The 15,146-nt window shown below is 39.5% G+C and overlaps 3 non-coding genes across 3 annotated transcripts; all 3 read right to left on the reverse strand.

The window, feature by feature from the left end:
• Positions 1-11,108: 11,108 nt before the first annotated feature.
• Positions 11,109-11,181, reverse strand: trnar-ucg. Its single transcript has one exon. It is a non-coding gene; the product is annotated as a tRNA-Arg (tRNA).
• A 180-nt stretch (positions 11,182-11,361) lies between these two features.
• Positions 11,362-11,434, reverse strand: trnar-ucg. The gene has a single exon. It is a non-coding gene; the product is annotated as a tRNA-Arg (tRNA).
• A 1,482-nt stretch (positions 11,435-12,916) lies between these two features.
• trnar-ucg lies at positions 12,917-12,989 on the reverse strand. The gene has a single exon. It is a non-coding gene; the product is annotated as a tRNA-Arg (tRNA).
• Between the last annotated feature and the right edge of the window lie 2,157 nt (positions 12,990-15,146).

The raw sequence follows: 15,146 nt of genomic DNA on the forward strand, positions 1-15,146 counted from the left end.
AGGCAGTTTAACAATTGTATTTTATTCCTACAATGTCAATTGCAGTTTGATGAGGGTATGGTTTAAGGTCAGAGAAAGATTATAGTCTTGGATAATGAATAAATGTTACTACCTACAAATCATATCACACAGGACACAATACTTTATCGACCTCCTGAACTTCCACAAGTTATTTTATTATTATTAGTATTATTATATTTTAATAATTTTTCTTTACTACTACTCAAATTTAAAATATGAGAGAGAATAGAGAGAAGACGCCAGCACTGGCAGAAACATTATGCACCACCAATTAACAAGCAGCAGTGCTCCTAAATAGAAATGGTATGTGTTGATTTTCCCTCCACTTCACAGTTCACACAATCAAAAAAAGCATTTTTCTGCTGTGATGATTATGATGCACCATGTGATAAGAGACAGTGAGTCTGCTTGGATCTCCGACTTGATTTTAGACACACAGACCCGAAACCCGTGGCAATACAGAGGTGCCCTACCCGACCCACTTAGACTGAAAATACTGTAATTGGGTTTGGTCTTTGTTACTAGGAAACTGAGTTAATCCATGAATCACTATAATGTTGCCACTGACTGTAGTCACTGTTATATGTAGTATATGCCCACCCTTCCTCGCAGGCCTTACTGTTGTACCATCAAAGCTCCAGAAAAGTGAACAGCATGTGGGCAGCCAGGCAGAGCCAGACCAACATAAATAATTTGGAACAGTGTTACTGGCCTGACACCAGTGGTGGCTGTTGACTCAAAAAACAGGAGGAAAACCAACCCATAGCATCATGTTATTTTACACTAGTGGCTGGCTACTTATCTCTACTTTATGTTCAAGTTATGTTATGATCTTATGTTATGTTAGTGCGGAATATTAAAAAGATTGAACACTAAAAACATTCACAAATCTAAAAGTTTACGTTCACATCAAAAAATATTAATGCATGTATCAATTACATGACTCACACACTCTTATCTATATACACACACAAAAAATAGCCTACAAAGCAAACATGTTAACACTGTTGTTCTTCTAGTTACTTTTAGTATTTAAAAGTCTTAATTCTAGTTTTTCAAGCTTATTACTCAATATACAGCTCACCTTAAAAACAAACAAGAATGAAGAAATCATCGCAACAAACAGCCAGACCTCCTGCACACTCATTCACAACCACTCAATTAAAAACTGGATTACTTCCAAATGAATGAGTGAGCCCAGACAGCTCACTGTAACTTCAACAAGCAAACTACCTACAGCACATTATATGATCTCTGCTGCATTCTTGTTAAGGAGATAAATTAACACAACAGCCACAGAGACATTTAACCATCAGAGATGAAATTAGCGACCATAGAGACAGAAAGAGAGAAGTTGTATCTGACTCACGTTATCTAACGTCTTCTTCTTTCTTTAATGGAGATAAGGTATCCGTGTCATAATGCCCCACTGCATTTGTGGCTGTTGGTCATCTTGTTTGTTAACAGAACATTGTCGCTGCTGGTTAACCAGTCTGATATCATTAGCAACAATGACAAACAAGCTAACTCTCCCAGTTGTTTCATTCAAATTATGTTAACTTTCTATTGTTGAGAGGAGTTCACTTCAGAGCAGCAGCAGGTCAGACCAGGACAGCTGAGGCAGCGAGGCCTGAGGCTGCACCAGCAGAGTGGGGCCCTCCATCTGCTCCCCGGTGGCGTTGTGTCACGCCCCACAGTCCAAATTGATTCTCCCATTAGCTTAACAGTCCTTCAGGGCTGCTACAACAAACTAACTGTTGCGTTGGCTAACGCAAGTAGCTATCTACTGCTCAATATAAAGGAAAAGGAAATTTGGACTTAATTTGACCTAAATAAAATGTATTTTTTTAGTGATGTGTTTAAAAGTACTTCACAATTTGAACTTTATAATTTCTTTTCTAATATGCTACTGTATGAATCTGTTTATCGCTATCTCTTTATCAGCCTCTGCCTGACACTTCTTTCACCTCATGCTTTCACCCCACTGTGTATTGATTTGCACAGACAATGTGTCAGTGGTTTCTCACACCTACAGGTAGGGTAGCATGCACTCCCACCAGCTTCACTGATCTGGTTATGGAGCACTGCGCATTTAAAATCAACAGGTGACACTTGCATCCCGGGACACAGGTTACTCCTGTGGGAAGGGACTGCTTCATAATAAACATGAGAAGATTTAGCTTTATCTGTCACGCAATCAGTATCCAAACAAAATACATGCAGATAACCAAATATCCTTCCTCTGTTTTTTTCCCCATCTTGTCTCATCACATTAGTTTGGAGAGAGGGAACAGTTTTCCTGGATTTTGATAACCCCTCATTTACTGCAGGGATAGCTCTTAGATATAATCAAACCCCCACACCAAAGGGTCACGGACAAAATTTGTGGATCCTGTCTCCCATAAATGGAACACAGGTTCATGCAATTGACATGCAATTTGGATCTTGTATGAGAGCCATAATTGTATGAACCAGTTCCCCTAAAGGAAAATGCATTACATGCTTGGTGCTGATTGAAAGACCTTTTCAGTTCCCCACTGCAGGTATTCTTACATCCCTGCGGGTATTCATTGCTTGACCAGGGAAAGCTTATTCAACCCTCAAGGTAAATCTGTCTGCTTTTCATTTTACCCAGTGGGCTAAGAAGACAACAGAGTTTGTGCTGATAATGTGGTACACCACGTCATGAATGGCCTTTCTGCCAAACTATTCCGTCCAGTTCAATCCCAGGACATGTCACTGTTGCTGGAGGCACTATGTGAAACTCCTTTATAGCCACTGCAGATAAAATCACCACTCTACCTGCTGTCATATTGGATGAGCATGTGAACTGAACTAAATGCACTATCTGTTCATCCTTCCTGTATACACTTTGCAAAAGCTGGCGCTGTTGTTTTATTGCACCCTGAGGTTTGCAGGGATGATAGCTGTTTGGCCTTCCAGCTCTCTGGCTTTTATCGTTGGCTTCTGCAGATCAGCGAAGGTTTAATGCTCCAGTGAGGACATTGCACATTACACTGAGAGAGGAGACAGGAACCCCACTGTCAAAGTGACCTGCTGTTTGTGCGCTTTGCAAGCCCAGCGAGGGGCCGGAGTAGCATCTTTCATACTTGTAGGAGCATTGCATGGCATTTGGCATTTAGGGCAGGCACCACCATCTGGTGTGCAGCCTCATCCCTCTGGAGGTGTGGCTGCATCACAAGCAAGGCAAGGCAATTAAGAAAAGACAGGGAAACTTTTACTTATATAGCACATTTCTTGCACAGGGGGAAACTCAACACCCTTTAGTTTGATGGCAGTTAATTGGTGCAATCAGCAGATAAAGCCTCAGCACAGGGTTTTAGTCCTAGACTTTACATTGGGTCTGCTGTATTTGATGTTGGTGTAATATGAATATTCCACCAAAAATGTTCAACAATGGTTTGTGCAATCAGTGTGTACAGGTTTGGTTTTGATAGGAAACACCTGTTTTTAAAAAAATAAACACACAGTTTATATGTTGGTGAGATTTTAATCCACCAACAGACACAAAGATCTGCAAACCTCCTGAAGTTTTTAGAGATAAGGGATCAAGACAAACCATTTCCTGCAGTTTCACACAAAACACTGTACTGGAATATAAAATATGAACCATTGCCAACTGGGCTTCTGCTCATATTTTTGTGAACTATTTCTAACTTAAATCGGCATCTCCAAGCTTCTCCAGAGTTAAAGCAGATGAAACACCAGACCTGCTCTGATGCACCCTGGATTAAATTTTTCATAAAACTCGTGCAGAGTAGCTGAATGAAAATGTATGAAAGGCAATACAACCTTGTAACCTTGAGCTCTATCACTGTGAAACAAAGACTGTCAGCAATGATATAAAACCTCCCGAGAGGGGAGGGGGGCTTCCAAGGTGCTGGCCAATCCTCTCTGCTTAATGGGCATGCAATTCAAGGCAGTTGTGCTTGAGAATTAGCTGTGTAACACAGTGTAATGTGTGTATTATACCAACAGGCTAACATGTCTCACCCTGTAACTTTCTGTCTTTTTTTTTACTTTTAGCAAGATTTAACTCAACTTTCTTAATCAGCCACTAGTTAACTTCTACTCTCTGTTTGGTATAGAGCAGGTAGCTATATGTGGCTTGTCTGAGCTCATTTGCTTTAAATAGCTGAATGGAGAAGTTGGTGAGAGCGGTGAGTCTGTATGTGGGCTGGAAAATCTGAAACAATTAGGTAAAAGTAGATAATATATGGCTATATAGAGCTGCAGAGTTTGTGTTGATTGGAAAGTGACTGTCACGTTACATGGACTCATGTAATTTAATGTTTATGTAAAATATAGATCAGCCGAAAGCCGTCAAGTAAGAATTGCCAGGTTCATAAAGTAAAAACAATTGATAGCATGGGTGCACTGGATTTTTCCTGCCATTCAGACAGTTAAGAACCTTTTAAGTTTCCAACAAATTTTTCATTAATTTACCTCGATTACATGTCTGTTGTACTTGGAGGAATGTGATATATGACTTAAATCTGACTTCTCTAAAGCATCAATTATGAACTACAATATCAACCATTCGCTTAAAATGGCATTGAAAAAGAAATGTGCTACTGCCACCAAAATTTGATACTTATAAAATTAGAAATAATTCAAATGAACAATCTTTAGTTCTGTGGTACAGAAAATGTAAATAGCATTATTTATAGTAGTGTTATGTGTTGTCAGTTAGCCAAACCGTAAAGTTTGAAATTGAATTTCATGGACCCTGAAATTGTTTGGGTTCTGATTGTTGAAGTTTTTATGTGTGTTTGTGTGTGTGTGTGTGCATGTGTGTGTGTATTTAAAAAAATCAATAAAGTGAAGTGAGAGTGCATTGACTGGAGGCCTGTATTTTAACTTTCATCTGGGGTAGTTATTATTAGTAATACAGTATCAACAAACAAACCACGGACAAAGGTCAACTCCTGCGCACACACACACACACACACACACACACACACACACACACACACACACACAACCATACAATTATGTTGTTTCAGCGAGACTGAAGTCTTCAAATATAAGATGTTTTCTCCTTTGACTACCTGGAATTATTGAACAATCTCTTCAGCAAATCTATGCGATTTGATGCGATTTTATACTAAAGTTCCACAGATTTCAGTGTGAATATGAGAAATGAGCATTTATAAACATGAATTCATAAATTGAAGAAATGCTAGAAAATGCCACGATGAGTTTCCAATTAACCCAAGGAAAAAAAGCATCACCTTGAATTATCTTTTGTGCTGTTCCATTTTCACTCTGTCTTCACCCTCGGTTTCATTTTTTGAGGCTGCTCTTGTTACTGAGAACTCTAAACACTTTAATAGAATATCTTAATTTTTTTTATTTGTCTCCATCTATTCACACTCACCCACTTGCTAATATCTTTGCTATTTATTGGTCTGCCATTCATCCGTCCACTCACCCATGTCAGATTTTCTCTACGTTTAATCGGAGTTTAATTTCCCTCCTTAGTTTTGGATTTACTCATGGATTTCTAAAATACCAGATGGGACAATTAACATGGCCGGGCGTAATAACCTTCCATTTCTGTCACTTTTCCTCAGTTAATCCCCATCAGCCACTGTCTAAGTAATTAAATTCTATACCCGAGCTTGGCCCGTGCTTGTGGATGATTACAGGACTTTGCAACCTCAACATAAATCACTGTGACACGCACATAAAGGAGACCAACTCACTTATTTTTCCTTTTACATTTTAAATTCATTTTGTTTTGAACATTCCTCTGTCCTCAAATGCCAGACCTATTCTTGTGTCAGTCAGGCTCAAAGTGTTGTTAAAAATAACACTAATGGAGAAGACGTACATTAGAATATTATCTTAATGTGAATTGTTGTACTGGTGTACATGCAGTATATTATTTTGAGTGGATAGAAACTCTTTATAGATGTATGATAGAAAGTCGTTTTATTCATTTTGATAGAGGGCATTTGTTCTTTCTATAAATACAGTGATTAACACAGATGATATGAAGGCACGAGTGGTTCAGAGACCTTCCTGTCAGAGCAGAGACCTCAGTGTGGGATCTATTTGTAGATGGTCCTTCTTGACTTCACAGGAAAGATGACCTGATACTGTCCACTTGGCCTCCTTACTGAATCCCGTGGCTCCAATTAAAGCCTTATGATTGGGCTTAAGTGTGCCGAAGGCTTGTCAGACCAACTACAGCACACGGTGGCAACTCCAATGACAGATGATTTGTCAAAAGTCAGGTATGAGCCAAGATGGTGCCACATGGTATCTCATTCATTTCAGCAGCTCACAGCAGCCTTAATCTACCGTCTTATAAAGAAGTTCGTCCACAATCGACCTGTACTGCGATGTTGCGCCAAGGTTTTCCCATTACTTTGGAGGACAGAGAAACAGTTAAGCAGGATTAATCATTGAAAACTTCACAAGGTCATTTTGCACGTTCAGAAGAGGAAAGTCATCTGAAATACTGTAGTAAACTCCACACAGCATGACCAAACTTTTATGTGATTCTTTGTACTACAAGATACCAAGGGGATGAGAGGTTTACTATCTAATGTTGAGAGGTCAGCTTTTTCTTGGTTGAGTGCCCACTTGCTCCTGTTCAGCAGAGTTTGTACTATTCCACCCCTTAGTTCATTACTCTCTGTGGGCAGAAGAGCACACACAGTGTACCCGAACCTAAAATTATTTTTTTTTATCAAGGTCTTTTTATTTTTATTTTTCTCATTATATCACAGGTCCAAAAGAGTCCAACAGAAAAGGAAACTTAACCAAATCCCCAAATACCAGACATACACATATAAACTTTATACATAGCCAGACATCCATAAAAGGAAAATAAATAACACAAATAAAATGAAATGGCAGAAAAAATGGTTACATTGTCATACTGTCAGCTTCCATATCCTCAACAAAGGTTAAAAAAGGCTGCCAAATGGTATGAAATTTCATAGTAGACACTCTGTCATTATATCTAATCTCCTCCGATTTAAGATGGTACGTGACTTCCCTGATCCAATAACTATATGTTGGTGGAATAGGGTCTTTCCATTTAAACAATATCAGTCTCCTGGCCAAGAGAGAGCAGAAGGCCAACATGCTGATTTCCCACCTACTAAGAGGGGTGTCCACCTGGGCCACACCAAACAGTACAATGAATGGAGACAGCTCTACTGCTTTTCCAAATATCCTAGAGAAGGTCTCAAAGATGGTTTACCATAACGTGTAAAGCTTTGGACATGACCAAAACATGTGCAGCAGAGTGATAAGTATGGATCCTGCCTGCATCGATCACATCTAATTCAGCTTTGATCTTAGAAAGTCTGACTTAAGACCAGTGCAGATGGTGTACAATTTAAAATTGAATAACAGCATGCCTAAGACATATGGAGGAGGAGAAAAATCCCTGTATTATTTCGTGCCAAATTTCTTCTGAAACTGGTTCATCTAAATCTGTTTCCATCTATTTTTAAGGAGGTCTTAAGGCTTCAAATGGTATGAGTTGAGTAGTTTGTAAATTGTGCGTATAGCCTTTTTTTGTTACAGTTAAAAATTGAGTCTAACAGAGAAGGGGGAGGACATGATGGAAAGCAATCCGATTTTGAGGCTACAAAGTTCTGGAGCTGCAAGTAGCTATAAAAGTGTGATCTGGGAATATTACATTTCTGCACTAACTGTTCGAAGGAGGCAAAATTGCAGCCAATATAGAGATCAGACAGTTAGACCATACCCCTTCTAACCAGGTACCAAAAGCCTCATCCATCACTGATGGATTCATTCTGTAGCCGAATATAAACAGATATAAACCCCCTAGCCTGCCTAGCCAGTAGCCACAGAGATGAACTGCCAGTAAACAGCTTCGGAACAGAGCAGAATCTGGTGAGTTGCGGGTGTTTTTCATCCCGAAGCTCAGGCTCTGCTCTCGGCTCTCTCCTCCAGAGCTCCCGGCACTCACCAGCTGTCTGTCCCTGCATTTATAAATATCTCACACACTCAGACTCACCACTGCAACATCGCTCGTAGTATATCTAGACAATTTTTGTGCTCTAAAATACAGTGAGCAAGTATGTTAGGAAGACACTGTCAGCTTGGACGGTAAGTATTCATTGACATTTTATTTCATGACTAAATTGTAACACCAATGTAAATAAAAAAATATTGACAACAAAACTTATAGTGAAATCTCTGTTCATTATACCCTGACGAGTAAAGACAAGACAAAATAGTTTGCTCTGTTCAGGTGAACAACCTCAAATCATTGGTTGTTTTCCATATTTACCAATCATTTATCTGCATTTGCAAGTCGAATTCTCACAGCTCCATCTCATTGGATGATTTTTTTTTCCTGCTCAGTGCATGTCAGGTGCTCGCTCAAATGCCAGCTTCCAGTATAACTGTGAACAAGCTAACCTTGTCAGAGCGAAAACCTACTAATGAATGTAAGCTAACCTCTCAAACGATGATGATGAAAAGAGGAAAGACGACCTGTGGACACTTTTCTCTTATATTCAAACTAAAAGAAACACTAAGTGTATCGTTCCTAACGAGGATGGAGTGCCTTGTGGATTCAAGAGGGGTGGAAAAAACAACCATTTTAAAAAGATGGTTGAAGACACATCATTTCTGCCAAGGTATCAACATCTATTACGTATGTTGATTGACTCGATAACATGTATACATGTTAATTCCCTTTTAGGACTAAATTTAATGTTAGAGTGGCATTATAGCTCAAAGTTGTTTGTGGATTCAAAGTGCATTAGCAATTAGCTTGCCTTGCTCTGTTAACATATTGTTAAATTTAAGGGAGCTGTGTTTTACGGTAAACATATACTCCTTCTAAAAGATAATTTATGATTTCTTAAGAGTCACAGACACTAATTCATTCGGCGAAACATTTAACATAATTCGGTTTTAATTTTAGACCCATGTAAGTTGAATGATATTTCCCAGATAATGCTCATCTGCTTTAATAACACAGTTTAATGTTACACATTTTTAAAACTTTTGTAGTTCATCTCAGTAATCTATAAAAAGTCTGTTTTGTCAGGTAATAAACATCACTGTCTGATCACCAACAATGATGCACTGCCATTATTTATGGTTGGGCTACCTCTGTTGTCTTTTGCCCTTGGGTTAAAATAGTGTATTTTCAGGGCAACAGGCCAAAAGTAGCGTGTGTGTGTGTGTGTGTGTGTGTGTGTGTGTGTGTGTGTGTGGGTGGGTGTGTGTGAGAGAGAGAGAGAGACTAGAGACTATACCTACTGCACAAAACAGACAGTGAAAAGGTGAAAAGTTGTATTTCAGAGGAGTCTTAATAAAATGACCCCACAGTCAATGAGTTGAAAAATAAGATCGACCTAATAATTTCACAGTATTTGTAACCTGTGTTTCTTCAGATTTTATGCAGATGAAGAGGACAGTATGCTATGCCTACAGGGTCTGCTTTACAGGGAGTCGTCAGATGGAGTCATCCTTTAAAAAGACCGCAAGACACTGGAAGATACAAAAATTTAGGCAGTATGTTCATCTTTACCATATTAATTCTTCCACCCAGAGAGGCAGGGGATCCCAGCACTCAATATCCTGCCTCAGAATAGATAATAGAGACTGATACTTAGTTGCATATAGATCTTTATGGTTATGTGTAACCCATATCCCCAGTTACTTGAATTTCTTAGGGCTAATTTTAAAAGGAAATGAGCCTAAAGGCATCCGACCATGTCCCAGTGCCAACAGGCATGAGCTTGCTGTTCTGAAGATTAACTTTGTAGCCAGATGTTTTGCCAAATTCTGTAAGTAAGGCCATAAATTTAGAGAGACTCGAAAGGGGTTGCGATATGTACAATAACATATTGTCTATGTAAAACGAAACTGTATGCTCCAGTCCTGCCTGCTGACTTCCCTTGATATCAGCATTTTGCCTCAGAGCAAGAGCAAGTGGTTCAATTGCAACTGCAAATAGAAGTGGGGACAAAGGACACCTGTCTTGTGCTGCATTGGAGCTGAAAGTAGGTGGACAGATTATTGTTAGCTGATTGCCAAATCCAAACCTCTCCAGTGTGCTGTAATAATAGCCCAGTCAAAGAGGGTTAGGGTGGAGAAAGGCCATAAAGAATATTCAAAAGGAATCTGATGTTAAAAAAAGAATTAAAATTTTAGTCCAGGAAATAATTATGTATACATGAATAGGTGAACTAGGGAGAAAAAAGAATATCCTCTGGAAGTAGGATTTATAGTAATTTCATCTTGCAAACACTGCATTTTATTTAAGAACATTAGGAACATTTTGTTTGTCATCATACTTTCATTGCACGTTACCAGGAGGGCTATGGCGCAATTCCTCTACCGACAAGTGGAAGTAGTTATGGTTTGGGCAGAAAAAGGCAGACTTGTTCCAGACAATGCTTATTTGGCATGCTTTTTCAGTCAAGGAGCACTCACAGAACAACGCTCCCTCTCTATGCAAGATGCAAACAGATTCAGTCCATTTCTCCTGAAAGCTTTGTTTCCATTGAGCAAAATGGGTTTGGTCATTTGCTGTTGTGCATCTCAAAGTTACTCCACAGCAGAATTAAGTTTTCTCTGCATAATGCTGGTGTACACACCAAACACGTTTATAGCACACTTCTTCCAAAGCATTACTCCACCCAGAGTAGTTTTTCACAATCAGCAGTGTCATGATGTCAAACACTGCAAAGCCAAAGCTTTGCATACAAATCTTCATGGCAGGAAACACACAATGGCTTGATTTGAAGGAATTGATGTTCATCAGGATTTCTCCAAAGCGTTACTCTTGCTGAATGTGCCTGTAATAAGCAGAGCAAGGGTGCAGAATTTTTACAGCTATACTCTCTGATAGAAATGTTAATCACAGAAAATGCATATTTACTCTGAGTTCCTAAAGCTTTTGCTACACTTTATTACTCTACAGTATTTCTCACTACTTGTAGTTTTTACCCATAATCAGCACTGTCAAACTGCTTGATGTACACAGTCACAGCTTCTCAGTAGGATTTTCATTCCTCAACAGACACATATGCAAATCCTACAGAGGAGGGGATATCCAACCACGAAGGGATTCGAACCCTCAATCTTCTGATCCGAAGTCAGACGCCTTGTCCTTTAGGCCACGTGGTCATGTTGACAGGGACGTGTACATTTCTATTGGGCTAAGGTAGTAGTCTACCGACAAAGAGTGAGAAGGAGTGGGACTTTGGATGTGAAGCTTTCGCCTCCATGGGAAACACATGTTAGATGATGTGCCATTATTGGTCATTCCATGGATTCTTACACATATCTTACAAAAGAGGGAATATTCAACCACGAAGGGACTCGAACCCTCAATCTTCTGATCCGAAGTCAGACGCCTTGTCCTTTAGGCCACGTGGTCATTCCTAAAGAGAGACATATGCAAATCCTACAGACGATGTGACTGTGGCGTTATTAGCACCATGCCTTAACCAGCTGAGGTAACTAGCCTGCTGCTGAAATTCTCCTTACAACCACATCCCTTATAGAATGACAGAAAATTCAAGTGCTTTCAATTATTTAGCGACCTGTTGCCACATCTCTCAAAATTGTCTTTAAGATGGGAATGAACTCAAATGGTAATGCACTTGCCTAGCATGTGAGAAGTAATGGGATTGATGCCTGCATTCTCCATTCCCTTCTTTTCCATGGGGCCAGTTAGTATCCACCACTTTTTGTTTGCATGTTGATGTCCTACAGTCAATCCATTACAAAAGGATATTCTGTTCTGTCTCCATCATGCTTTCTTGATTAGAAACATGACTATGCTTGAGCTTCTGGAGGACATTTACCTTCTGTTCTCAAGTAGCTTTTGCCTTTTCATAAACATCTTGTTGAAAACTTTGAATACTCACAGTTGTGATTTTAACTCCATGCTTTAATCCTCTGAGCCCACAGGGCTAAGAGTTTCTCAGGAAAATACTGTATGATACATACAGTATGTAAATGAGGAAAACGAGTCAATAACTTTCATTCAAAATTTTCAGCCGCTGGTGAATACATCCCCAGGTGGTACCTCCAGAGGGGAATTAGCAGGATTGACACCCACATTCTTCACTGCCATTTATTCTTTGGTGTAAAATGGGTCTTTTCCCTGAAAATCAGTACTCCACAGGTTTTCTGTTGTTGCAGCAGGTGCCCAATTGGCCTTCAAACCTACCAATTACTGGACTCTTTCCATTGGACATGAATATCCTTTTGCAGATTTTATATTTGTAATAATTTCATCTTTCTATGCAAGATGCAAATGGATTCAGTCCATTTCCCCTGAAAACGTTATTTCCATTGAGCAAAACGGGTTTGGTCATTTGCTGTTGTGCACCTCAAAGTTACTCCACGACAGAAGTAGGTTTTCTCTGCATAATGCTGGTGTACACACCTAACACGTTTATAGCACAATTCATTCAAAGCATTACTCCACCCATGAGTAGTTTTTAGTCACAGTCAGCAGTGTCATGATGTCAAACACTGCAAAGCCAAAGCTTTGCATACAAATCTTCATGGCAGAAAACACAATGCCTTGATTTGAAGGAATTGACGTACACCAGGATTCCTTCAAAGCATTACTGCTGCTGAATGTGCCCATAATAAGCAGAGCAAGGGTGCAGAATTTTTACAGCTATACTCTCTAATACAAATGTTAACTGCAGAAAACACGTATTTCCTGAGTTCCTAAAGCTTTTCCCCCACACACTTTATTACTCTCTAGCATTTCTGTGATTACTAGTAGCTTTTACCCATAATCAGCACTGTCAAATTGCTTGACATACACAGTCACAGCTTCTCAGTAGGATCTCTCTTCCTGAGCAGATACACATGCAAATCCTACAGAGGAGGGGATATCCAACCACGAAGGGATTCGAACCCTCAATCTTCTGATCCGAAGTCAGACGCCTTGTCCTTTAGGCCACGTGGTCATGTCGACAGGGACGTGTACATTTCTATTGGGCTAAGGTAGTAGTCTACCGACAAAGAGTGAGAAGGAGTGGTACTTTGGATGTGAAGCTTTCGCCTTCATGGGAAACGTGTGAGATGACGTGGCACTATTGGTCATTCCATGGGTTAAAAACAAAGGGAAGTTTACATAAATATCCTCTCCATCTGTAAGTGGTCACAAGAACTTCTCCCTTTACAACAACTAAGCCTTGCCAGTAAAGGGCTCAACCCTGTGACCTTGGCATTATCAGCACCATGCTCTAACCTGCTAAGCTAACTGGTCTGCTGCTGAAAGTGTCCTTACAACCACATCCCTTATAAAATTACAGAAAATCAATTGCTCTCAAATATTTAAAAGAATATCCTCTAGAAGTAGAATTAGGAAACTGCCACAAATCAGCAATACCGTATGATATAAGAAAAAACTGGACTGAACATGCTGATTTAGACTGGGAAGCCTTTTTGGGCAAACTATGGTCTAAGACAAGGGAGATTCTTGTCGCCACCAAGAATAAGGTGGTGTAATGTCATGTTTGGCAAATAAGAGAAAAGACTGGAGAGGAACAGAGTTATCCCAGTTTGGTGCATAAATATTGGCCAAGATGACCAGAAATGCATAAAGTTTCCCCACCACAAAGTAGTGCCCTGCGAGGCCAGACTCTAGACTTGTCATCATAAACAGTGTATTTATATATATATATATATTAGTATGGCTGCCCCTCAAACCTTTGAGTGGAAATTGGAGTGATATTTCTGTCCTGCCCATCCCCCTCTCAGTCGAGAATGGTCTGTTGTACATAAATGGGTCTCCTGAAGGAATGCAATATCTATACTAAGCTGTTTTAAATGTGTAAATACCTTCTTATGCTTCACTGGAGGGTTAAGTGATTTAACATTCCGACTCACTGGTGTCGATCATGCTGAGTGAGAAAAGTTGTATATCTGAAACCTATAAAAGCCACAACATATCAGCAAGTGAAAAGTAAAACAAATATCTGGCAGATTGAGTCCAGTAACTGAACAAGTCTGGTATCAAGTCAGAAGATATCTCAGGGCACTTTTCACATAGAGCAGGTCTAGACAGCACTCTTTATTTTACAGTGACCCAACATTTCCCCATGAGCAAACATTTGGCAACAGCGGCAAGGAAAAGCTCCCCTCTAATGGAAAGAATCCTCTAGCAGAACCTGGCTCTAGGTGGGTGGCCATCTGCTTTGACCGGGTTGAGAGAGAAAGCAGGAGGGAGAGGGAGAGGGGGGAGAAAGACACAGAGAAGCATAATAACAACAATAATAACAATTACAACGATAATAATAATAGAAATATGACTAATAATGACAATGGCAGGCGTGGGCGTCTTAAAATGTAACAGAGCATCATGAGCCCATGACTGAGGATGACCAATACTGTATATCAAGAAATAAAAGTAAATAAAAGGAGAGGAGAGGAAGCTTTAACAGCATTAGAAAACAGTCCTCTGGTCGAGCCAATTTCAGATCCCCAACCCTTGTGAATACAAACAGATGAGTTATTGCCCCATTGGGATAGGCTTTAAATTTGAATAGTGTATAAACACATAAAGCTCAGTCTCACAATCACATTCCAGCCTTTGTTGTCAGGCAGACGTCTCCTCACAGCTACATATAAACTATGCTGTATAATATAACAAAAGTGGCAACATTAACAAAAACAGTGATGATATCTTTAAACAAACATCGCCCTGTCAAAGTTGACCTTAAAGTAGAACAGAACATTATAAGCCCTTGATTGAGGGTGACCAACACTGTATGTCAAGAGACAGAAATAAATAAAAGAGGAGGAGAGAAGCATTCATGGAATCAGAAAACTGTTTCCTGGTCAAGCCATTTTTACCTCCCCACCCCTTATGAACACAAACAGATAAATAAATTTCCTCCTTTCGACAGGCTTTAAATTGGAATAATGTATTAGCACATAAAGCTCAGTCTCATATTCACACTCAAGTCTCCGTTGTTGGGATGATGTCTTTTAACATGTGCATATAAACTATGCTGCATAATAAAATAGAATCAGTAGCATTGACAAAAGTAGTGATAATATGTTTAAAGATCTTGAGACATGTTTTAAGATATAAATAAAATACTCTACTTTGAATAATA

The sequence above is a fragment of the Thunnus albacares genome, chromosome 12 (genome assembly GCF_914725855.1).
Source record: "Thunnus albacares chromosome 12, fThuAlb1.1, whole genome shotgun sequence".
Taxonomy (NCBI): domain Eukaryota; kingdom Metazoa; phylum Chordata; class Actinopteri; order Scombriformes; family Scombridae; genus Thunnus; species Thunnus albacares.